Here is a 24,059-nt window from a genome sequence, read left to right as displayed (position 1 = left end):
CCTCCCAGCACCGGGATCGGCGGAGCCGCGAGGCCTCCCGGCACCGGGATCAGTGTGACAGGGGGCAGCACCCAAACCCCCTGATGGCCCTGCGGCTCTGTGTGTGACAGGGTGCGGCACCCCAACCTCCCCCCCATGGGCCCTGCTCTGTGTGTGACGGGGTAGAGCCATAACTTCCACATCGGCCCTGCCCTGAGTGTGAGAGTGGCGGCGCCCCAACCCCGTGATCGGCCCTGCTCTGTGGGTGATAGAGGGCGGCACCCCAAACCGCCCCCTCCCCCCCACAGGCCCTGCTCTGTGTGTGATGGGGTAGAGCCATAACCTCCCCATCGGCCCTGCCCTGAGTGTGCCCCAACTCCCCTATCGGCCCTACTCTGTGAGTGACAGGGGGGAGCTCCCCAACCAACCCCCTGATCGGCCCTGCTCTGTGCGTGACAGGGGGGAGCTCCCCAACCAACCCCCTGATGGGCCCTGCTCTGTGCATGACAGGGGGCAGCGCCCCAACCCCCTGATCAGCCCTGCTCTGTGTGTGACAGGGGGTGGTGCCGCAACCTCCCCATCGACCCTGCCTTGAGTGTGACAGGGGGCGGTGCCCCAACCCCCCAATCGGCCCTACCCTGAGCGTGACTGAGGGTGGCATCGCAATCTCCCGTTCTGCCCTGCTCTGTGCATGACAGGTGGCAGCGCCCCAACTCCCCAATTGGCCCTGCTCTGAGCCCGACCAGGGGCTGCACCTAGGGATTGGGCTTGCCCTCTGACACCGGGAGCAGGCCTAAGCCAGCAGGTCATTATCTCCTGAGGGGTCCCAACTGCGAGAGGGCACAGGCCGGGCTGAGAGACCCCCCCTTCTCCCCCCGAGTGCACAAATTTTTGTGCACCGGGCCTCTAGTTATATATATAAAAGCCTAAGCGACTGTCTGACCATCTGATGGTCTGACTGGTAGCTGTGATGCGAAATGACCACCAGGGGGCAGATGCTCCAACTGGTAGCTATGACATGCACTGACCACCAGGGGCAGACGCTCAACGCAGGAGCTGCCAAGCTGTGGTGACTTGGCAGCTGCGCTTCTCGGGTGACGCACCCAGAACCAGAGAGGAGGGAGCCCAATTCCAAGGTGTGTCACCTGAGAACCACCCTCTTGCAATCCGGGACCCCTTAAGGGATGTCATAGAGCAGGTTTCAGCCGTATCCTCACAAGCCAGGTCGATGGACCCCACCAGTTCATGAATCCATGCACTGGGCCTCTAATATAATCATAAAGGAAAAGAATAATGGATTTAGTCATATAAAGGTTTACCCTTTTGTATGACCAAAATAGCAGTAATGAAATATATAAACTATATTAAGTGATACAATGCCTATGAACAAGTGAGTGGCAAAATAAATTGCAAGATAGACATATAAAATTGATTACTACACAGCAACAAACATGACTAAAACCACCAATAGAAGGAGCAGCATTGATAATCTCAAGGATTTGGTGTTGAGCCAAAACAGCTATTTTCAAAACAATCTGCGGCATTAAATGTCAGTATACTGATTAGTTTTCAAGAGGAAGGATGAAGTAATGACTGGCAGGGACATGAGGGGCCTTCCATGCTGCTGCTAATGTTCTGAATCTTGGGAGATAGTACAGATGATACAGGTGGGTGTTTGTTTTGTGATAATGCATAAAGCCATATACTACTCTGTGTGCATATTTTATGGAGTGGTTTTAGAAACAAACATACAAATAAGATTTTTTGGCTGTCATATTTTGGCTGGCAAACATTTTTTTTAAATGAAATTTTATTTTGGTCACACTCTATATAATAACAGTTTTCAAAAGACACGCCATTAATTGTGTTGCTAAATTTTATTCAACAATTTCCATTAAAGAGGACACATATGTAATACCTTAATCAATAAAGAAATTAAAGATTGAAAAAAAAATAAAATAAAAATTGATATCCTTTTATACTTAAAAAAAATTATCCTAAGAAGAGAATGAGAAAATTAGAAGGGGGAGCTTCCAAAGATATCTTATGGAAAAAATATATTAGTAGCTTTATTTGTAAAAATGAAAAATCATATACAAACTAAATGCCCAGCATTAGGAGTTTGTTTAACTAATAATGGTACATGTGGACTATGTTGTAGCCAGATATACTGAGGAAAGGCTACTTTTATATGTGTAGAAAGTTATATGAGTAGTTTTGTGACAAAAAAATAATTTTCAGGTCTGTTTCTCTCATACTTACATACATGCACACATATACACACTCAAAGTCACATTTTTAAAAACACCCGAAACACTAGCCACTAAAATGTCAGCAGAATTTATCTAGGTTTTTGTGTGATATTTTTTACTCCCTTCTTTTTCCCCCTTCGTATAGCTAAAAAAAAGAAAGAAAGAAAAAGAAAAAGAAAAAGAAAAGTACAGGTAGATATATCACTTTTGAACTCCTGAAGAAAATAGCAAAGCAAAAGTAAACAGAAACACCTGAAAAGTATTTTTGCATATTTCCTCCAGTTATTGTCCCCCGGCCCCTGTATTAATCAGGTTTTGAAGTTAAAATGGAAGGAAAAAAAGAAAGGAGAGAGAGAGAGAAATTTGCATAAACCATATGTTTGTTAAGTTTAATGATATTAAATTATAATATTGAAAAATATGAAATTTATTGCTAAGAGTTTTTGTTTCTTACAAATGAGATTTATGTCATCTTTCATTTAAGTTATGGTTGTTTATAGATTAAATGGTAGTGTTGTAATTCTAAGTATTTCCTAGTGTATTGAAAGAAACTAAAAAGTCTTGGATACTCCAAACTTAAAACAGTTTTCATAATTTACTAGGTCAGGGATGGTCTCAGGTTTTATGAAGTTTTAAAGTTATATGGGTTTTAAGAAAAAGAGAACCCAGTTTGAGTATAGTTCTAGTTACTGATACTTGTTAGAAACTTGTAGGAATGGGGGCTCTGGCACTTCAGTTTCCTTCAATTCATGCAAAAGTCATTTGTTAAGATGTGAGCTTCATTTACTGATGCCCTATTCCCTCTTTTTTGGGGGGAGAGTTATTGCCTAATATTATTAAGTTATGATAACACATCTACTTATAAAATTTAAAGATACTGTATGGAAACAAAGTCATTAAAATACAAAGAAAGAATATGTGTTTAAGACTTACTGTAGAAAGCTATTAAGCTTATTGATATTTTAAGGCCCTATACATATAATAATTGGATTTATTTATTGCTCTTATTTTAAAGAAAGTAAGCCATTTATTTAACAAATACATATTTGATTAATATTATGTATTTACTCCTGTAAATAACTATGTGCTCAAGAACTTACCCCTCTCCCAATTCTAAAATCTAGCTTTAAAATATATTTAGATTTCATACTAGGGCTTCTCAAACTTCAATGTACATCCAAATCATCTCGGGATCTTGTTAAACTGCAGGTTCTTATTTGTTGGTTATGGAGTGGAGTCTAGGATTTTGCATGTTTGGCAAGATGCCATGGGATTCCTCTGTAGCCAGTCTCCAGACCACTTTGTGGATAGCAAGGCTCCGCAGCACTCTGACCTGTCCCCAGCATCTCCCTCATCAGAAGTGGGGTGGGGGGGGTAGGTTGCCCTCATGCCCTCCACATGGAGGGGACTGTTTGTTTGGTCTGGTGGCCCTTAGGGGCAGCTGGTGGTTATGCAACCAGGAATGTAAGTGTAGGATCTAGATTACTTGAAGCAAGTATCACAGCCAAGGACAGCAGATGTGTGCTAGAGAATAAGGGCAAGAGAGCGAGCACCAGTGAGCCAGTGCTGAGAAAGGCACCTCCTCACCCACTGCTCTGGGGAGCTGTTTATGAGCACATTGACAGGCGGGCTGTTTTCATATTTGGCCTGTCATCAGAAGCACAGGTGAGGCAGTACGTGTGAAGTTCTTTGGGGGATTTAGAAGTTTAGAAAGAGAGGCTCTGAGTTGTTAAACTCCGATCACGCAGAGGTGGGTGTTTCCATTTCAGGGTTTGGGGCATGCTGAGTGCGGTGACAACCCTTCCAGCAGGCATCCTGTCCCACCTGTGACTTCTTCTGGGATTATCGTTTGGAGCTGACTGCGGCCAGTGTGTCTCGGGTTCCTAGTGCCAAGGTAAGGAGTCTGTGACATTGTGCTCGTGTGCCGTGAAGCTAACTGCAGAGTCCTGGTGAAGCAGCACAGATTGGAGGGCTCTGAAGAGGCTGCTTTTGCAACACTATTCCAGCACTAGATGCTCTGGTCTCCTACTTTTGATATTATGCATCTCTAGGAGAGATAACCCATGCTTTTTAAATTGTGGTAAAACACACACACACACACACATAACATAATATTTACCTTCTTAACAAATGTTTAAGGTATTCAGGACATTGTTAACTATAAACACACGTTGTACAGCAGATCTCTAGGATGTATATTCATCTTACAAAACTGAAACTCTAAATCCATTGAAACTCCTATTTTTCCTTCCCTCCAGCCCCTGATCAACACTGTTCTATTTTCTGTTTCGTAGCATTTGACTGCTTTAGATACCTCATATAAGTGGAATGATGTGATATTTGCCCTTCTCTGACTTGTTTATTTCACTTAGCATTATGTCCTCAAGGTCATCCATGCTATGGCAGATAGCAGGATTTCCAATTTATGGCTAAATAATATTCTACTGTGTGTGAATGCATTTGTTTGCTACATTCTCTTTTTCATCCACCGGTGAACTTTTAGATTGTTTCTACGTTTTGACTTTTGTGACTAATGCTGCAATGAACATGGGAGTGCAGCTATCTCTTTGAGATCCCAATTTTAATTCCTTTGGATATATGTCCAGACGTAGACCTGCTTGACCATATGGCAGTTCTATCTTTGAGGAGCATCCTTACTGTTTTCATCAGCAGCGGCACCATTTTACATTCCAGCCAACAGTGCACAGCCGTTCTGATTTCGCCAGCCCTTCACTGGCACTTGGTTTCTGTTTTGTTTTTTCTCCCCTCACTTTTAAAATAATGGCCATCCTATCAGATATGAGGTTATATACTTCATTGTGGTTTTTATTTACATGTTTTGAGGATTAGTGATTTTGAGTATCTTTTCTTATACTGTTGGCCATTTGTGTGTCTTTGGAGAAATGTCTATTTAAGTCCTTTGCCTATTTGTTGGGTTATCTGTGTTGTTTTTTATCTGTTTTTGTGTTGTTGTTTTATTTTGATTTGCTATTGAATTGTAGGAATTTCTTATAGATTTTGGGTATTAACTCTTTATTAGGCATATATTAACTCCTTATAAGGTATATATCAACTCCTTATTAGGCATATATTAACTCTGTATTAGGTTTGCAGATATTTTTGTCCCATTTTGTAAGTTGACTTGTCACTCTGTTGACTATGGCATTTGCTATGCAGAAGCCTCTTAGTTTGATGTAGTTCTACTTGTCCATTTTTGCTTTTGTTGCCTATGCATTTGTTATATCAAAAACAAATTGCCCTAACCGGTTTGGCTCCGTGGATAGAGCAGCAGCCTGTGGACTGAAGGGTCCCAGGTTCAATTCTGGTCAAGGGCATGTACCTTGGTTGCGGGCACATCCCCAGTAGGGGGTGTGCAGGAGGCAGCTGATCAGTGTTTCTCTCTCATTGATGTTTCTAACTCTCTATCCCTCTCCCTTCCTCTCTGTAAAAAATCAATAAAATATATTTAAAAACAACAACAACAACAAACAAATGAACAAATAAACAACCCATTGTCCAGACCAATGTTGTGAAGTTTTCTCCTGTGTTTTCTTTCTTTTTTTTTAAAGAAGCATATGTCCATTACTTCACTTTTTTTTTTAAATATATTTTATTGATTTTTTACAGAGAGGAAAGGAGAGAGAAAGAGAGTTAGAAACATCGATGAGAGAGAAACATCGATCAGCTGCCTCCTGCACACCTCCCACTGGGGATGTGCCCGCAACCCAGGTACATGCCCTTGACCGGAATCAAACCTGGGACCTTTTAGTCCGCAGGCCGAAGCTCTATCCACTGAGCCAAACCGGTTTTGGCCTCCTGTGTTTTCTTTGATGAGTTTTATAGTTTTAGTCATCGTGGTTAATTCTGTAACCATTTTGAGTTATTTTTTTTGTAAATGGTATAAGACAGTGACAACTTTCATTCTTTTGCATGTGGACCTCCAGTTTTCCTAGAACCATTTGTTGGAGATAAAGAATAGTCTTTCCCCATTGCGTAGTCTTGGCATCCTCGTAAAACATCATTTGACTATGTATGCCTGGTTTTATTTCTGGGCTCTCTATTCTATTCCATTGGTCTATATGTCTGTCTTTATACCAGTTTCATAACATTTTGATTACTGTAGTTTTATAATATGTTTTGAAGTCAGGAAATATGAGGACTTCAACTTTGTTCCCTGCCCCTTTGAGATTTTTTTACACCTTTGTGGTTATATAAAATTTTAAAAATATTTTCTCTATTTCTGTAAAAATGTCATTGAGATTTTGATAGGGATTGCATTGAATCTGTAAATTGCTTTGAGCAGTATGGACATTTTAACAATATTAAATCTTTTTAGCCATGATGTCTTGCCACTAATTTGTGTCTTTTTTAATTTCTTTCATCAATGTTTTATACTTTTTAATGTGTCTTTCACTTCTTTGATTAAATTTATTTCTAAGTATTTTATTCTTTTTCATGCTATTTTAATTTTTGGGGGGGTTGTGTGTTGTTAGTATACAGAATACAATTGATTTTGTATGTTGATTTGGTATCTCAGAACTTTGCTGAATTCATTTATAATTTCTAATAATTTTGTAAATATGTAGACTCTTTGAGGTTTTCTACATATATCATGTTATATGTAAACAAAGATGCTTTACATTTTCTTTTCTGGTTTAGATGCCTTTTATTTCTCCCCAACTGCTCAGGCTAGTACTTTCAGTACTATGTTGACTAGAAGTGGTATTCTAATCTTGTTCCTGATCTTAGAGGAAAAGTTTTTAGTTTTTCACAATTGCGTATGACCTTGGGGTTGGGCTTTTCATATATGACCCTTATAATGTTGTTATTTTTCTTCTATTTCTAATTTGTTTAGTGACTTGTTTGTTTTAATCATGAAAGGCTGTTAAATTTTGTCAAATGCTTTTTTTGTATTGGGATTTTCATGTGATTTTTATTCCTCATTTTATATTAATATGTGTATCACATTGATGGATTTTCAAATGTTGAATTATTCTTGCACCCCAGGTATACATCCCATTTTGTCTTTGGGATATGATCCTTTTAATGTGCTGTTGATTCCAGTTTTTTAGTATTTTGATGAGGATTTTTACACCTTTATTTATCAGAGATATTGGCTGATAGTTTTCTTTTCTTCTAGTATTTTTGCCTGGCTTTGTTATCAGGGTAATGTTGCCTAATCAAATGAGTTTGGAAATGTTCCGTCCTCATCAATTTTCTGGAAGATTTTAAGAAGGATTTGCATAATTCTTATTTAAATGTTTGCTAGGATACACTATTGAAGCTATCTGATCCTCGGCTTTTCTTTGTTGGGATTTTTTGGTTACTGACTCAATCTCCTTATTCATTATAGTTCTGTTCAGATTTACTATTTCTTCATGAATCACTGTTATTGTTTGTATGTTTCTAGGAATTTATTTCTTCTAGATTATTCAAATTGTTGGCATATGATTATTCATAAAAATCTCTCATAATCCTTTTCATTTCTGTGGTATCGGTTGAAATATCTTCTCTTTCATTTCTAATATTGTTTACTTGACTTTTCTCTTTTTTATCTTAGTCTATCTAAAGGTTTGTCAGTTTTATCTTTTCAAAAAATCAACTCTTAATTTCATTGATTTACTAATTTTTAAAATAGCTTAATGAAATGTAATTTGCATACTATAAAATTCACCCATTTTAAGTATATAATTCAATGGTTTTTAACATATGTACAGAGTTATGTAACCATTATCACAATCTAATTTTAGAACATTTTCATCATTCAAAAAAGTAACTGTGTACCCATTAGCAGGCTGAGCCATATTTAACTATATAAATATTATGGACTTCTGAGAAGCTATTTTTGACTGGAATGAATATGAATAACTTTGAGAACCAATTTTTGACTGTAGTTAACATGATAAATTTTTATATATGGTTTTGCTAACAATAAAATTTGTTAAAATAATATTTGATTGTTTATTAACTAGTACATATATTTATTATCACTTAGACATATTTTTAAGAATAGTTTTATCACTCTAAATATTTATTATAAAATGTAAGGCTTACTATTCTTTGCAACTACAAATTGAGTAACCTTTGTTGATAAGGTAAGAAAAAGAGTGATAGATGATGGGAAATGAAATTTATTGTAACATATTCATGGGGCAAAATACTGGCTTATAGTGGAAGGCACAGAACAAAATGCTACTGATCTAACTGGGGAAATATATCATGAAAGTTTTGAAGAGAAAAATGTTGAGGACAATTTATGATTATGAATTGGCCAGATTATTTTTTTGATAAGTTCCTCTGAAAGCATTTATTTTTAAATCTACTTTACAGGGGAATTGTTGGGTAAAAATGTTTAAAACGTCATATTTGTCTACTACCTTTTTAGTCTTTTGGAAAATACCCGTAATACTATGTCTAAGCTTTAAGTTTTAAAAAAAGGAAATGAAAATTTGTCCTTTATAGCTGATGACAGGTGGGACACCAACAAAGATGTTATTTCTATGAGTTAGAACTGTTTGCCAGTGATAATCCAGTTCCATTCCAGATCTTTCTCAGCCATCCGGAAGAACTCTGTTCTTAAATATGGCGCTTTCAAACTAGTGACTTACAAGCATGAGTGTAATCCACGCAGGGCACATCTGTGTTTTCATTTTACATTTTCTGCTACTGTTAACTGCCCGCTCACTGTGAGATCCGCTTTCTTTGCCTTTCCTAGCTGTAACACATGGACTGCTTCACAGAGGCCAGCTTCCAAAGTTGTTGAAATGTTTTTCCTTTGGCTGCCCTCCTACAGCAACTCTCCTCAACTTTCCCCATAAAACAAATTACCAAGAATTTTTTTTTTAAATCCTTACCCAAGGATATGTATTTATTGGTTTGATAGAGAGAGGAAGGTGGGGAAGAGAGAGAGAGAAACATCAATGTGAGAAACATTGATCAGTTGCCTCTCATTTGGCCCTGACCAGGGATCAAACCCACAGTCTAGGTATGTGCCCTGACCAGGAACTGAACCCACAACCTCTTGGTTTATGGGATGATGCTCCTACCAATGGAGCCACCTAGCCAAGGCCCAAGAATTCTTTAATAATGCAGTATTAACATTCATATATGAAGATGATTATTGGCAGTGATTGATTGGCTATTAGTTACTGAAAAAAATACCTGCAGAATTTGCAAAAAGGAAAGTGTATATTCTGAATGTCATGTCAGAATCTTGGAGAGCATTTAGTGAATTTGTTTATGAGGCCAAGGCATTAGCGGGCTGGAAAGCAATGTGACATTGCTGGAACTCAAGAAGAAGAGCAAGTTACCATGCCAGGGGCAAGCTCAGGCCTCCGGGCAAAGCTCCCAGTCACTGAGAGGCTCACTTGTTTTGAAAACTGTACAAGTAATTTTTGTTAAGTCACATTCTGTGGTTGCTAGCACTACTGTGCCAAGTGGCTTTACAAAAGAAGCATTGCTAGAATGCATTAGAAATGATGAGTTAGTATTGAACTGGCTTTGTTGAAATAATCTAAATTACATGCTGCAACATGTTTTATCCCAGTAGCTAAAATCACTGATTTAGGGTATTTTAAATGTGAGAAACTTATACAGTTGTCTCCCCTCATCTGCAGTTTTGCTTTCTGCCGTTTCAGTGATCTGTGAACAGTTGCAGTGCAAAACTACTAAATGGAAAATTCCAGATATCAATAATTTATGTTTTAACCTCAACAAAATGAAAAGCAAAACCACTGAATGGGAGAATATATTTGCCAATGATACATCTGATAAGGGGTTCATTTCTAAAATATGTAAAGAATTTATACTACTCAACACCAAGAAGCCAAACAACTCGATTAAAAATTGTGCAAAGGATCTGAATAGATACTTCTCCAAGATGGCCAACAGATATATGAAAAATGTTCAATGTCACTGTCACTAATCATCATAAAATTCAAATTAAAACCACAATGAGATATCACTGCACACCTGTCAGAGTGGTTATCATCAATGAATCAGCAAACAAAAGTGCTGGAGAGGATATGGAGAAAAGAGGACCCTTGTGCACTGCTGGTGGGAATGTAGACTAGTGCAGCCACTGTGGAAAACAATATGGAGTTTCCTCAAAAAATTTAAAGTGGAACTACATGTTGAACCTGAGAGGAAAGATGGGGGAGGGTGGGTGAGTGGGAAGAGCTCAACCAAAGAACTTGTATGCATACGTGCATAATCCATGGACATAGACTATAAGGTGTTGAAAGCCTGGGGTGGGGCCAGAGGTGGGCTATAAAGGTGGGGGTAAAAAGGGGACATATGTAATATTTCCAACAATAAAGATTTTTTAAAAAATAAAAATAAAAGTGTAACTATCCTATGACCCAGCGATTTCACTTCTGGGAATTTATCCAAAGAAACTCAGAACACTGATTCAAAAGAATGTAAGCACCCCTATGTTCATTGCAGCATTATTTACAGTAGCCAAGATTTGGAAGCAGCCCAAGTGCCCCTCAGTAGATGAGTGGATAAAACAGCTGTGGTACATTTGCACAGTGGATTACTACTCAGTTGTAAAAAACAAAAACAAAAAACAAAAAAGAAGGAACTTCTACCTTTTGCAGCAGCATGGATGGACCTGGAGATTATTATGCTAAATTGAAATAATCCAGTCAGAGAAAGACAAATACCATCTGATCTCACTTATATGTGGAATCTAATGAACAAAAAGAACTGAGGAACCAAATAGAAACAGAGGCATGATATATGGAAGAGACTGACAGCTGTCAGAGGGGAGCCTGGATAAAAGAAGGTGAAGGCAGTTTGATTGGGTACCAAACCTTCAGCTGTTCTGGGACACCCATTTGATTCAATCTCAATTTGGCAGAACGTGTGTGTGTGTGTGTGTGTGTGTGTGTGTGTGTGTATGTGTGTGAGAGAAATAGAGAGAGATAGAGATAGAGAGAGAGAGGTGTGAGTGAAAGCTAGAATCCATTTATCACCTGTAAAATTTTGCACAAACATTATGGAAATGCCAAGAGCTCTTTGACTTTATAATGTCCCATTGGAGAAATATCTGGACTCTGCCCTGATGGCCAGGGCAGATGGTTGATGTCACGTGCTAAGAATGGGCGCTATGCAATTCCCAGCATTTGGAATGCTGCCACATAAATTTGAAATGGGTCAGAGTAAAATGCTGGAATTTTCATATGCTTATGAAAGAAAGGGTGCAAAATTTTAAAACTGGGGGAATCATGGGAAGTTATTTTCTGAGTAAAGATATGTTTAGAACAAGACACTGATTTATCTGGCTCTTGCCTGGATGAGCAGGAGATGGAAATAGTTCTTACAGAAATGAAATGCCTGAGAGTATATTGGAGTAGTGTTTTTCTTGCAGTGGTCATTTTTAACATGTGTGCTGATCCATCTTACATTAATTTTTATGCCATAAAATGTAATAGTTATCACTATTAGTTATCACTAATTCTTATAATGTAATTACATTATGTATGCTATTCAATGAGAGCCTATAAGGAGATTAAAGTAAAAGGATCTCATGACATGCTTTATGTTATAAATAAGAGAAGAACTTTTAAAATTACATTGTGAAGTTATATGGGGAGAAATAATCAGATACTGTATGTGTCATACTTTAAAATTGTTTTGCCTTTTAGATATAAACCACAGACTTTCAGCTCCTGTCATCCTTAGGTGAGAGGAAGCAGCATCAGAATGCCTCGAGATGGCTTCTAGAAAGCTCGATTTGCATATCCGTGATAACACAACTCAGACCCTGAACTGTACACTGTAACCAAAATATAAACAATTTATAAAAATATAAATAAAGTGAAAGTGGCTATTTTATGAAATTAGAACCACTGGGTTGAGAAAATTTATGAAAATAATAAGGAACTTTTAAGCTCCCAAACTATTCTGTCACAAGTGAGTTATTACAAACATAAGTGTCTTATGCAGGGTGAGAGAAAAAGAAAACTTGGTCCACAGATGTGCACGCACAAAAAGTGATGGTTTGTGATTTGTTTGGTTTGCTTTCCACAAAGAGGAGCAGTGTGAGTCTGCGGAGCTGGGCAAAGTGCCGGATCAGAGATTGCCTGTCAGGTGAGGAGCGAGCTGCTCTGTGACAGCACTAGGCCAGGCATTTCAATTTCACGCACTTGTAATATGAGAGGAAGGAAGAGCGTGATGAGCAGCAGAGTAATTGGCAGAGATTAGAAGGGGTGGCATGATCGGTGTGGAACCTCAGGTGATGAAAGGGCGGTGGGTCGCTGATGTCAGAGAGGAGGCAGCTCTGGAGACTCGGAAGGCTGCCCAGCACGGGGAGGCTTCCACTGTGCGCAGTGGTTACTAAAGGCAGGTTTGTGCTCATTCAGAAGCACATTTGTCCTACAGAAGATCTATGGGTCATGTGTGGCATGGGAAGAACAGGAGCACATCAGAAAACAAACTGACAACAGGGGTGCTTATATCTGTCTCTCTGTCCCTCTGCCTGCCCGTCCATCTCTCTGTCCATCTATCCAATTCAAGAAGGCAGAAGGAAAGTTCTTGGTTGACTCCTGTGATCAGTAGCTCTTGACGCCTATGTCACACTCATTTCTTACTACAGCTATGCCTGTTGTGGTGGCCAGGACAGCAGCTCACGTTCATACGATGACCCTGAAATCACCAAGGAAAAGTTGTATTCAGTGTATTCTTTCTGAGAAGGTAGACTCAGGTAAAACATATATTTGAGAAAGATTTCCATCTCTCCATTAGATTGATGATTCCTTGAGGGAAGAAATCATCTCTTACTCATCTTTATATCTTTTGATGTCTAGCACAATGTTTGCTACATAGTAGGTAAAATATTTGTGGCAGTGAACAAAACAGAAATCATTTAAGTGTGGGGTGAAAATCATGTTGTTTAGAATCCAGTATTCCTGTTATCAGGAGACTCACCCAGAAAACATCTATTTCCCCACCCATATTCCTACCCATTTTCAACCTTCACAATCAGACAATGTTTTTATGCATTTAATTAAGGGTTCATTTACTAAAGCATCTTTCATAACAAAGGGGATAAGTTTCTAATATGCTTTTTAGGGACATTTAATGGAGGAAGGAATTGTAAAGGTGCAGTCACATGGAGGGATTATTCTCTACCATTGTGCGTCACCTGTGCCAGACAGAGGCTCCCCGCCCCCTGCTTTTCTGAGATGATTCTAAGCTCGGTGACTTGGGTGCTCCTCGCCTTAGCCTCATGGGATACCCTAACCCCAATGTGGGACTTGCCAGATTAAACTCAGGGGTAAGGACTGCAGACATTCCCTAAGATATCTTTACCTGAGGCTTGGCCAGGGCATTCTGTAACTACCCAGGCCTAACACATCCCTGAAGAGACCAAGAGAATTAGCATCATGTGATAAAAAGAAAAATACGTTCTGAGTCTGTGGTCTGTGATTCCAGTGATCATATTTGTCCTAACTGGTGAGTTGTAACCTCTTTGAGCTTCGGTGTTCATAATTATAAGTATTAGTAGTAGCCCGGTGCACAAAATTTGTGCACTCGGCGGGGGGCGGGGGGCGGGGGCGGTGTCTCTCAGTTATTAAACATTTATCGGCACAACACTGACCACATTGGTGGTGGTGGTGGTCTTGTCAGAATGTGTTATATTATGCAGATGAAAATCTATTTAAACAGATTTGATGTAGATATTTTCAAAGATGGAAGAATTGTCCCTGTCATCTATTTTAGTTGATTCATATCTTCAGTAATTGTCATCATTGCAAAGTTTTCAGTCCCCATATGGATTGCTGGATATCATAGGTCATGCGCTGTCCCTGTCCTTTGTAGCCTTTGTTACCTTAAGGACTCTAGTTTTCCATTTATATGTTTAAGTACCAACCTTACTGGCTTAAAAATATAAGCTTTTAACACTGCTCTCTCTGTTCCGTATCTTTCTGATGAAAAGTGGAGTTGGGTTGCAGCACAGGAGATAAATTCAGAAGGGGAATATTGAAGTAATGACTGCAGTAGGAGAAGAGGGAACCTATTTCCCTGGCCACAGGCGCTGGCGCCCTGGACCACAGGGCTGGCAGCTTCTCCGGGTGGCTGCAGCCTGGGACCTCGGGTGGGTGGCTTGTCCGTCTCCTGGGCTGCAGCCAGCTGCAGGCGCTGGCACCTGGACCAAAGGTGGGCGGCTTCTTCTTCTGGCAGCTTCTTCTTCTTCTGTGCTTCCAGGGAGGTCAGTCAGGTATGTGTATATGTGTGTGCATGCAAACATGGGCATGTACACGTGTGTATGTGGAAATCTTCTGGGCAAGTCAAAACCATAGAAGAGTTGCCCCCTATCTCTTGAATTTTCCAGAGATATCCCCAACTTCTTTATTCTATCACTACTGGAGAGTCAGTATTTGCAGCCAGCCAGCCAGTGACTCTCTCAGTGTCTATTTCTGACTTCTTCTTTCCCTAATCATATTTCCACCTGGATGCATCATTTTTACTCCCAATATGCTGTATAGAGAAGGAGTCAGGATGCTGTCTTCCCATGAATAGTACTCAGTAATAAACCAATTGCATTTTAGTTGGGCAATGCCTCTACCCACCCTTCAAATCCCTTTCACCATGCATTTCTGTTTCCCTTTTTGTTTGTTGTATTGTTCTGCTGCTCCTTCTCCTCACCCCACCACCCTTGGATCCTAATGTAAAATTCTTTTACCATGTCAAGAAATTATTAAAAATACAGGTACTTTGAAAAAAAAAATACAGGTACTTCTCTGAACACCAACTGGGGGGGAGGGGGGGCAGGGAACAGGCAGCTGCTGGTGGCCGCCTCTTCCCTGCCCTGCCCAACTTCTCCCATCACCTATCACCAGCCAGGCGGGGCAGGGAAGAGGTGGCTGCTGGCGGCCGCCTCTTCCCTGCCCTGCCCAGCTTCTCCCATCACAGGCCGGAGGGCGGGCAAAGGCAGCCCTGGTTCTCCGATCAGAGGCTCTTGCCTGCCGCCTGGGTTTCTGATCACAGTCAGCGGCAGGCAGCTTCTTCCATCCTTCCCCTTTCGCCTCCTAGCATTGTGCCTATGGAAGCAAATTAACCACCATCTTGTTGGCAGTTAACCGCCATCTTTGTGGCAGTTAATTTGCATATCACCCTGATTAGCCAATGGGAAGCATAGCGAAGGTATGGTCAATTACCATGTTTGTCTATTATTAGATAGGATAATAGTTGCCTTACAGAAATATAGGTCAGATCATATGAAATGATTTGTCTGATGTGGTGGTGGTGGTGGCGGGGGGGAGGGGGGGCTTGAAAGTACTATACACACATTAGCCCAGGGTTTTCTCTGTGGCCAGACCAACTTTTGATAGCTTTGCTGCCAAGGGTGTGTTATCTAAGTACCACGAATGATGGTTTAAAATAAGGAAAATTATAAGTAATATTTTACTAATAAGGTGTGCCGTTACAAATGAGTTATTTAAGGTATATTAGTAACTCCAATGCAAGGAAATTAGAAAGTGCTGTTTATGAAGAATGAACCTTATTGCACAAAAAATACAAACTATGTACTCTTGGCCCAGTTAATCCAACACTTTGACTCTAGTACTCTCATGTCTTTGTCAGAGTCTCTTTCACATTCTCAGCAGAATTATGACTGCCTCCACAGTTCTTAGCAAGCTCACTAAAACTCTAGTATTTTCTCTTCAATCTAGTGAAGATCCTATTAGCACTTTTAAGTGGTCAGCAATGTTCTCGCTCTGATAGAAACATTTTACCTACCACAGAGAATAGCATTTAACCTTTACAGATCCTTGTCAGCTTGGTGTTGCCTTTAGAGCTTCTGTTAAACTGCTCCTTGAATCCCAAATAGTGTATTTTAAAGGAGCTTCAAACTTTCTCTACGTTTTTATACATAGCACACCATATCACCTGTAGTTTAATATTTGCTTTAACAAGTTACAATAAAAATAAACCCCAGCTGTGCCAGGCTTTTTGCAATTTACCAGTTGCCTTGTGTTCAATTGTAGGTATTTCCTGAGACCAGGGTTCACTGGAAATCTCTGCATCTTCTGCTCATGATTCCACTAGTGGAGAGGAGTCCCTATATGAACAGATGAAGTAGTCTCAGGAAACGCTAGGCTTTTTTAACCCCAGAATTTATTTATGGAAGCTCTGAAAATAGAGGGTTGGAGTTTTGCTACTTTTTCAATCTGAGTATAGGAGATACAGTAAAATATTAATTCCTTCAATAAATACAGGTGGGGCAAAAGTAGATTTACAATTGTGAGTACACAAAATACAGTTTATTCTTTTATTATTAATCATTGTATTACTTTTCAGACAAACAACTTTAAGCCTACTTTTGCCCCATTCTATATTTAATTTCTACATGTTTCAAGCATTATAGATCTTGCGGAAAAGGCATTGAGCAAACTAGTCAAAGACTTTACCTTCATGGAGCATATTTTCTTGGTGGGGAGGGGGTGATATATTTTTAGGAGGAGATTATGCTAGTAATTTGGCTCTCAGTGGAAAAAGACCTACCATTTAGCATTTGTTGACCTGATTTCAGGCTACCAATGCAATGGCACTGAATGGGAGTTAGGGAAAGAGGTGTATCATCAACTATCTGGAGTAGAGGAGAGCCAGGAGAGGCAGCCAATAAGCAAAATAAATAGGTAGAATGCATAATATGCCAGATAGTGCTGTGTGCTATAGAAGATAATAAATCAGGGAAGGGAATGTTGGAGGAGGGTTGCAATCATAAATATGGTGATCAGAGAAAGCCTTGCTGGGATGGTAACATTTGGGTAAAAACTCAGGAGTGAGGGAGCAAGCATGCAGATACCTAGGAAGGAAGTTCCAGGTGAAGGGAACAGCAAGTACAAGATTGTGAAGTGAGAAGGCAGAAGGTACATTTGAAGGAAAACAAGAAAGCCAACATGGCCAGAGAAGAGTGAGCTAGACAGGGAGCTGTAGGAGAAGTGGTAAGGGCTGTGTTGTATGGAACCCTTCAGGCCATGGAAGGACTTGCCTTTTTCTCTGAGTGAGATGGGGAGACATTGAAGGGTCTTAAAAAGAAGAGTGATATGGTCTGACTTAACAAGACCTAGGTGGCTTCTTTAATGAGAATAGACTAAATGGAGAAAGGGCTAGAAACTCAGAGATTAATTAGGAGCTGATATAAATCCAAGTGAGACATGATTATCATTTGGATCATGGTGGTCAGATGTGGTCATATTCTGGGTTTATTTTGTACTAGAGGCAACATGATTTGCTGAGAGATTAGATGTATAGTGTGTGACAGGAAGAGATGTGTCAAAGATGACACCTAGGGCTTTTAGTTTAGAAGTCAGTTAGACCTGAGATTTTGTTTTTGTTTTGAGGTCAGACTTAGATTCTGTGGCTAATCTGTCTCTCACGAGCTGTTTGTTTCCCTTTGGGCTGACCTGTAGTCTTGCCTTTGGACAATAAGGTCCATGAAGGTAGGACTGTGCTTTAATGCTTGATATCATTATGTTCCTGGTGGCCAGCACATAGTAGGCACCTAGTAAATATTTGTTGAGTAAATGTTGTTGGGCCTTTCTCCATAGTTTAGTTTCCACAACTGTGAGATCTAAATAATAACACCAACTTTCATTAAGACTAAATGAAAAATAATGTGTCCAAAGTGCAATAAACATAAAACATTAATATATTGAAGCTATAATAATTATTATTATTCATATTTTATGTCATTTAGAATGATGAACTGGGAGAGACCACCTTGTGAACATTCAGAAAGGAGGCTTCTTCATAGGAAAAATAATGGTGGCTAATTTTAACAGTTCTCATTAAGACTCTTTCATTAATAACCATCTCTTCAGTAACTCAAAAGTTTAAACCTTCCATGTCTTAAATCCATAAAATCCAAACTACTTGAACTGTATCACTGTAAACTGAAAATATTTGTAGTACCCATAGTACTAATGTAGGGCAGAAGCAAGAGAAACATCCCTAAGGAACTTACTTTCTACACATAAATATTACTTACTATGATGATTGTGTTTTAAAATGGTTCTACTCAACTTTTGAAATAAAAATGAAAGGACTGTAGAAGTGTTAGAAGTAGATGAGCTAGCTACAGAATATACATTATGAAATGGACATGGGGCATTTTCAAAGATAGACCACATATTAGGACACAAGCAAAGTCTTTTCAAATTCAAGAAGGTAGAAATCATAACAAGCATCTTCTCAGATCACAATGGCATAAAATTAGAAACCAACTACAATAAAAACAATGAAAAAATCAAACCCTAAATAGCATGCTGTTAAACAATGATTGGGTTAACAAAGAGATCAAAGAAGAAATCAAAAGCATCCTGGTAACAAATGACAATGAAAACACAGCAATCAAAAATCTATGGGACACAGTGAAAGCAGTCCTGAGAGGGAAGTTCATAGCTCTACCAGCCTACCTCAAAAAACAAGAAACGATGGTAATAAATAGCTAAGCCTACAACTTAAAGAATTAGAAAGAGAGCAACAAGAAAAGCCCAGAGTAAGCAGAAGGAAGGAAATAATCAAGATCAGAGTGGAAATAAATAATAATAAATGATAATAAATAATAAATAATAATAAATAAATAAATAATAAAGATCAGAGTGGAAATAGAGCAGTGGTTCTCAATCTTCTGGTCCTTTAAATACAGTTCCTCATGTTGTGACCCAACCATAAAATTATTTTTGTTGCTACTTCATAACTGTAATGTTGCTACTGTTATGAATCATAATGTAAATATCTGATATGCAGAATGGTATTAGGCAACCCCTGTGAAAGGGTCATTCGACTGCCAAAGGGGTCGCGACCCACAGGTTGAGAACCGCTGACATAGAGACAAAAAAAAAAAAAATACAAAAGATCAATAAAACCAAGAGCTGGTTCTTTGAAAGGATAAACAAGATTGATGAACTTCCAGCCAGGCTCACCAAGAAGCAAAGAGAGAGGACCCAAAAAAACAAAATCAGAAATGAAAGAGGTGAAGTAACAATAGGCCCCACAGAAATACAAAGGATTGTATAAAAAATACTATGAACAACTCTACTCCAACAAACTGGACAACCTAGAGGAAATGGACATATTCTTACAAAAATACAAGCTTCTAAATCTCAATCAGGAAGAATAACAAATCATGAAAAGGCCAATAACTACCGATGAAATTGAAGCAGTAATAAAATATCTTCCAGCCAACAAGAGCCCTGGTCCAGACAACTTCACAGGGGAGTTCTACCAAACATTTAAAGAAGAACTAAAACCAATCTCCTCAGACTATTCCAAAACATTCAAGAGGAAGACACAGCTCTTTCTGTGTCTGAAGCCAGCATTACCCCAATTCAAAAACCAGCTAAAGACACTACAAAGAAAGAGAACTATAGGCCAATATTCCTGATGAATGTAAATGCTAAAATCCACAACAAAATTCTAGCAAATCATATCCAGCATTAAATTAGAATGATCATACACCATGACAGAATAAAGTGGGATTTATTCTGGGGATGCAAGGGTGGTACATTATCCACAAATCAATAAATGTGATACATCACGTAAATAAATTGAGAGACAAAAATCACATAATCGTATCAACCAATGCAGAAAAAGCATTTGACAAAATCCAACATGCTTTGTTGATAAAAATTCTCAGCAAAGTGGGAATAGAGTGATCATAACTCAACATAATAAAAGCCTAATATGACAAACCTACAGCCTACATCATACTCAATGGCTAAATACTAAAACCATTCCCCCTAAGAGCAGGAACAAGACAGGGATGCCCACTTTTACCAGTCCTGTTTGACATAGTACTGGAAGTGCTAGCCATAATGGTCAGACAAGAAGAAGAAGAAGAAATAAAAGGCATCCAAATTGGAAAAGAAGAAGTAAAACTGTCATTATTTGCAGATGACATGATATTATGCATAGCAAACCCTAAAAACTCCATGAAAAATGACTAAACTTAATAAATGAATTCGGCAATATAGCAGGATACAAAATTAACACCCAGACATCTATGGCTTTTTTATTTACCAATAATGAACTCACAGAAAGGAAAACTAAAAAACAAACCCCTTTTGTCATTGCAACAAAATAATTGAGATACCTAGGAATAAACTTAACCAAGGAGGTAAAAGACCTGTACCTGGAAAACTGCAGGATGTTGAAAAGAAATAGAGGAAGACATAAACAAATGGAACAATATACTGTGCTCATGGATTGGTAGAATCAACATCATAAAAATGTCCATACTACCCAAAGCAATTTATAGATTCAGTGCAATTCCCATTAAAATACCAAGGTCATATTTTAAAGACCTAGAACAAACTCTCCAAAAATTCATCCTATATAATAATAGGATAATATGAAAATTGACTCTAACAGCAGAATGACCAGAAGGACCCTGGACCAGTCACTATGAGGTGCACTGACTCCTTCTTGGTCTCTTTCCTCGGCCAGCAGGCTCTGACTGCCTGATGGCCACTTGCTGTGGGAGTGGGGCCAGTGAGCGGGCGGGAACAGCTGATCTCTCAGTCTCTTCCTCTAGCTATCAGACATCAATCACCCGATAGGAAACAGGAATGGGGGTGCGTGGCAGTGGGGAGTAAGGGGCGGGGCCAGCTATGGGAAGCTGGGAAAGATGGCCCTGATTTGCAGGCCAGGGCTATGGACCATACCCGTGCACAAATTTTGTGCACTGGGCCTCTAGTATGGAATATAAAAAGACCCTGAACAGCCACAGTAATCCTGAGAAAGAAGAACCAAGTTGGAGGGATCACAATACCAGATATCAAGCTATATTACAAAGTCACTATTCTCAAAACTGCCTGGTACTGGCACAAGAACAGACATATAGACTGATGGAATAGAATAGAGAACCCAGAAATCAAACCAAACCACTATGCTCAATTAACATTTGACAAAGTTGGCTAAAGCATACAATGGAGTCAAGACGGTCTCTTCAATAAATGGTGCTGGGAAAATTGGACAGATACATGCAAAAAAATGAAACTAGACCACCAACTTACACCATACACAAAAATAAACTCAAAATGGATAAAGGACTTAAACGCAAGACAGGGAACCATAAAAATCTTAGAGGAATCAATAGGCAGCAAAATCTCAGACAAATTCCGAAGCAATATCTTCACCAATACAGTTCCTAGGGCAATGGAAACTCAGGAGAAAATAAACAAATGGGACTACATCAAAATAAAAAGCTTCTGCACAGCAAAAGAAACCATCAACAAAACAACAAGAAAGCCCACTGCATGGGAGAATATATTTGCCAATGCTATCTCCAATAAGGGTTTAATCTCCAACATTTGCAGGGAACTCATACAACTTAACAAAAGGAAGATAAACAATCCAATCAAAAAATGGGCAGAGGATCTAAATAGACCCCTTTTGAAAGAGGACATACAGAAAGCCAAGAGACATATGAAAACATGCTCAAAGTCTCTAATCATCTGAGTGACGCAAATCAAAACAACAATGAGGTACCATCTCACACCTGTCAGAATGGCTACCATCAACAAATCAACAAACGACAAGTGCTGGTGAGGATGTGGAGAAAAAAAAACCCTTCAGCACTGCTGGTGGGAATGCAGACTGGTGCAGCCACTGTGGAGAACAGTATGGAGTTTCCTCAAAAAGTTAAAAATGGAACTTCCATTTGACCCAGTATTCCCACTTCTAGGAATATATCCCAAGAAATCAGAAACACCAATCAGAAAGGATATATGCACCCCTATGTTCATAACCACACAATTTACAATAGCTAATATTTGGAAACAGCCTAAGTGCCCATCAGCAGATGAGTGGATTAAAAAACAGTGGAACATCTACACAATGGAATACTACGCTGCTGTAAAAAGAGAAGGAACTTTTACCTTTAGCAACAGCATGGATGGACCTGGAGAGCATTATGCTAAGCAAAATAAGTCAGTTGGAAAAAGATAATTATCACATGATCTCACTCATATGTGGGATATAATGAACAACATAAACTGATGAACAAAAATAGATCCAGAGACAAAGAAACACCAAACAGACCATTCCACCTCAGAGAGAAGGCAAGGGTGGGTGAGCGGCAGGGGTAAGAGATCAACCAAAGGACTGGTATGCATGCATATTAGCATAACCAATGGACACAGACACTGGGGCAGTAGGGGCTGGTCCTGGGCAGTGGGAGTGGCCAGGGAGGGGTCAATCAGGGAAAAAGGAGACATATGTCATGCTTTAAACAATAATAATAATAAAAAAAAGTAGTAGATGAGCCGAGCAGAGACTGAACTTTTTTGAGACAGTATGCTTGAGTTGTCATGGTAGACAGAAGCTGCCAAATACATCCTCCCCCCACCCAGATGTTTAATGTCTTTAATAACATGCCCTAAATTGTGACGGAGGCAGATGTGAATGTATAATGTCATTTTTTTTTTTGTCTTTAACAGTTTAGAAAATCTTTTTAAAGCTCAGAGGTTGAATTTAGCTTGGAGTGAGCAAGTGAGAATCTGGTAGAACATCTGTGTTTCTGAATTTTTTGTTTTTAAGCTGTATCTGAATACTCACTTGCTTCTCCAGATAAATGTATTAATTCCACACATTCTGAAGATGAATTCATAGAACCAGTTAATAAGAGCATGCCTGGTGATTGAGACTACAGAATTTAAAACAGTCTATAGGAATCTTTTATTTTCTTATATTATAGCTTGAGTACCAATTCAGGCTAATGACTGGTAAAGAACAGACACTTAATTTGCAAGTAGCTCCTAAAGTTGATTGTTTTAAGAAAAGACCTTTGCCTTAATTATAGCTCTTTGGTAAGTAAAATTGTATATACATATTTTATAAGTGCATTTGACTTTCACAAGTGTTTTATTTTTATTCCATACAAGAAAGTTAATGTTAACCAATATTTTCCTGTGAAAATACCTCTGATGAAGGTAAAAAGTATAACCTCTCTTTGCCACTGACTCCATGATGCTATGAAAAAGCATTAACTGAGGGCCATAATACATGTTAAAAGAGGAGTTAACTCATTTTGTGAAAGAAAATATTTAATGTTCAATAATCTGTATGAAGAACAATGAACATAAAAGTCTAATGCATAAAAGGAATAAAATATTTATTGAGTTAAATATTTTATGGTGACTAGAGGGTGGAAAAGATGAGGAAGAATGGGGTATGTTTTTAAAAATAAGATTAGAGTCAAATAATCAAAGAGAAAAAAGAGCATAAGAGAAACTGATGAAGAAAAAAGAAGTAATTCCCTCTACCTGGCATTGCTCCATAAAACTCTGTTCTTCCTAGGCCTTTACCTCATTTGGGTTCTACTTTCCCTTCTCACGCAATAAGCCACACAAAATCCATTAAGCCCCATTCTGATCTAGGTATGCTACTCTCCATTTCTTTCTCTAGGTGTGGTCTAGTCCCAGAGAGAAGGGGTGTCTCTGAGTTACCTTATTATTTGTGGGGTGTCCTACTTATCCCCACCAGTTGCCAGTGGAAGTGGGCTTCTTGCGCTGTCACGAGAAAAGGAATTTTCTGATACTCACATGGGAGAACGAGTGACACTTATTTTCATGGAATTAAACCCCTGAGTTCCCAGGGTCCTATCTCTCTCTGTCCTGTCAAGGAAAAAGTTCATTTTGTCATCAGCAGAGCTCTGATTAAAGCCAGCATTCAGAGCTTCTGCTCCATATTTGCACAGTCCAGTCCAGCATCAGGCTAGCTTAGCTTGTGTTCCCAGCTGCAGTTCATTGCATGGGGAGCCGCATGGCCATGGGTCATAAGGCTTCTAGGGCCGCATGGCTATGGTGGGAA

The 24,059-nt window shown here is 39.1% G+C and overlaps 1 protein-coding gene across 3 annotated transcripts in view; it reads left to right on the top strand.

The window, feature by feature from the left end:
• Positions 1-24,059, top strand: part of ENOX1 (ecto-NOX disulfide-thiol exchanger 1) — a 593,708-nt gene that overhangs the window by 165,749 nt on the left and 403,900 nt on the right. For all 3 annotated transcript variants that reach the window (XM_081082747.1, XM_081082748.1, XM_081082749.1), the window contains one exon: positions 4,001-4,125. The gene's annotated coding sequence lies outside the window, so the exon portion shown is untranslated. The remainder of the gene's footprint in view (positions 1-4,000; positions 4,126-24,059) is intronic.

This window comes from Myotis nattereri (genome assembly GCF_964212035.1).
Source record: "Myotis nattereri genome assembly, chromosome: 2".
NCBI lineage: Eukaryota > Metazoa > Chordata > Mammalia > Chiroptera > Vespertilionidae > Myotis > Myotis nattereri.
The sequence above is the reverse complement of the archived record's forward strand: the minus strand, read 5'-3'. Positions and strand labels throughout refer to the sequence as shown.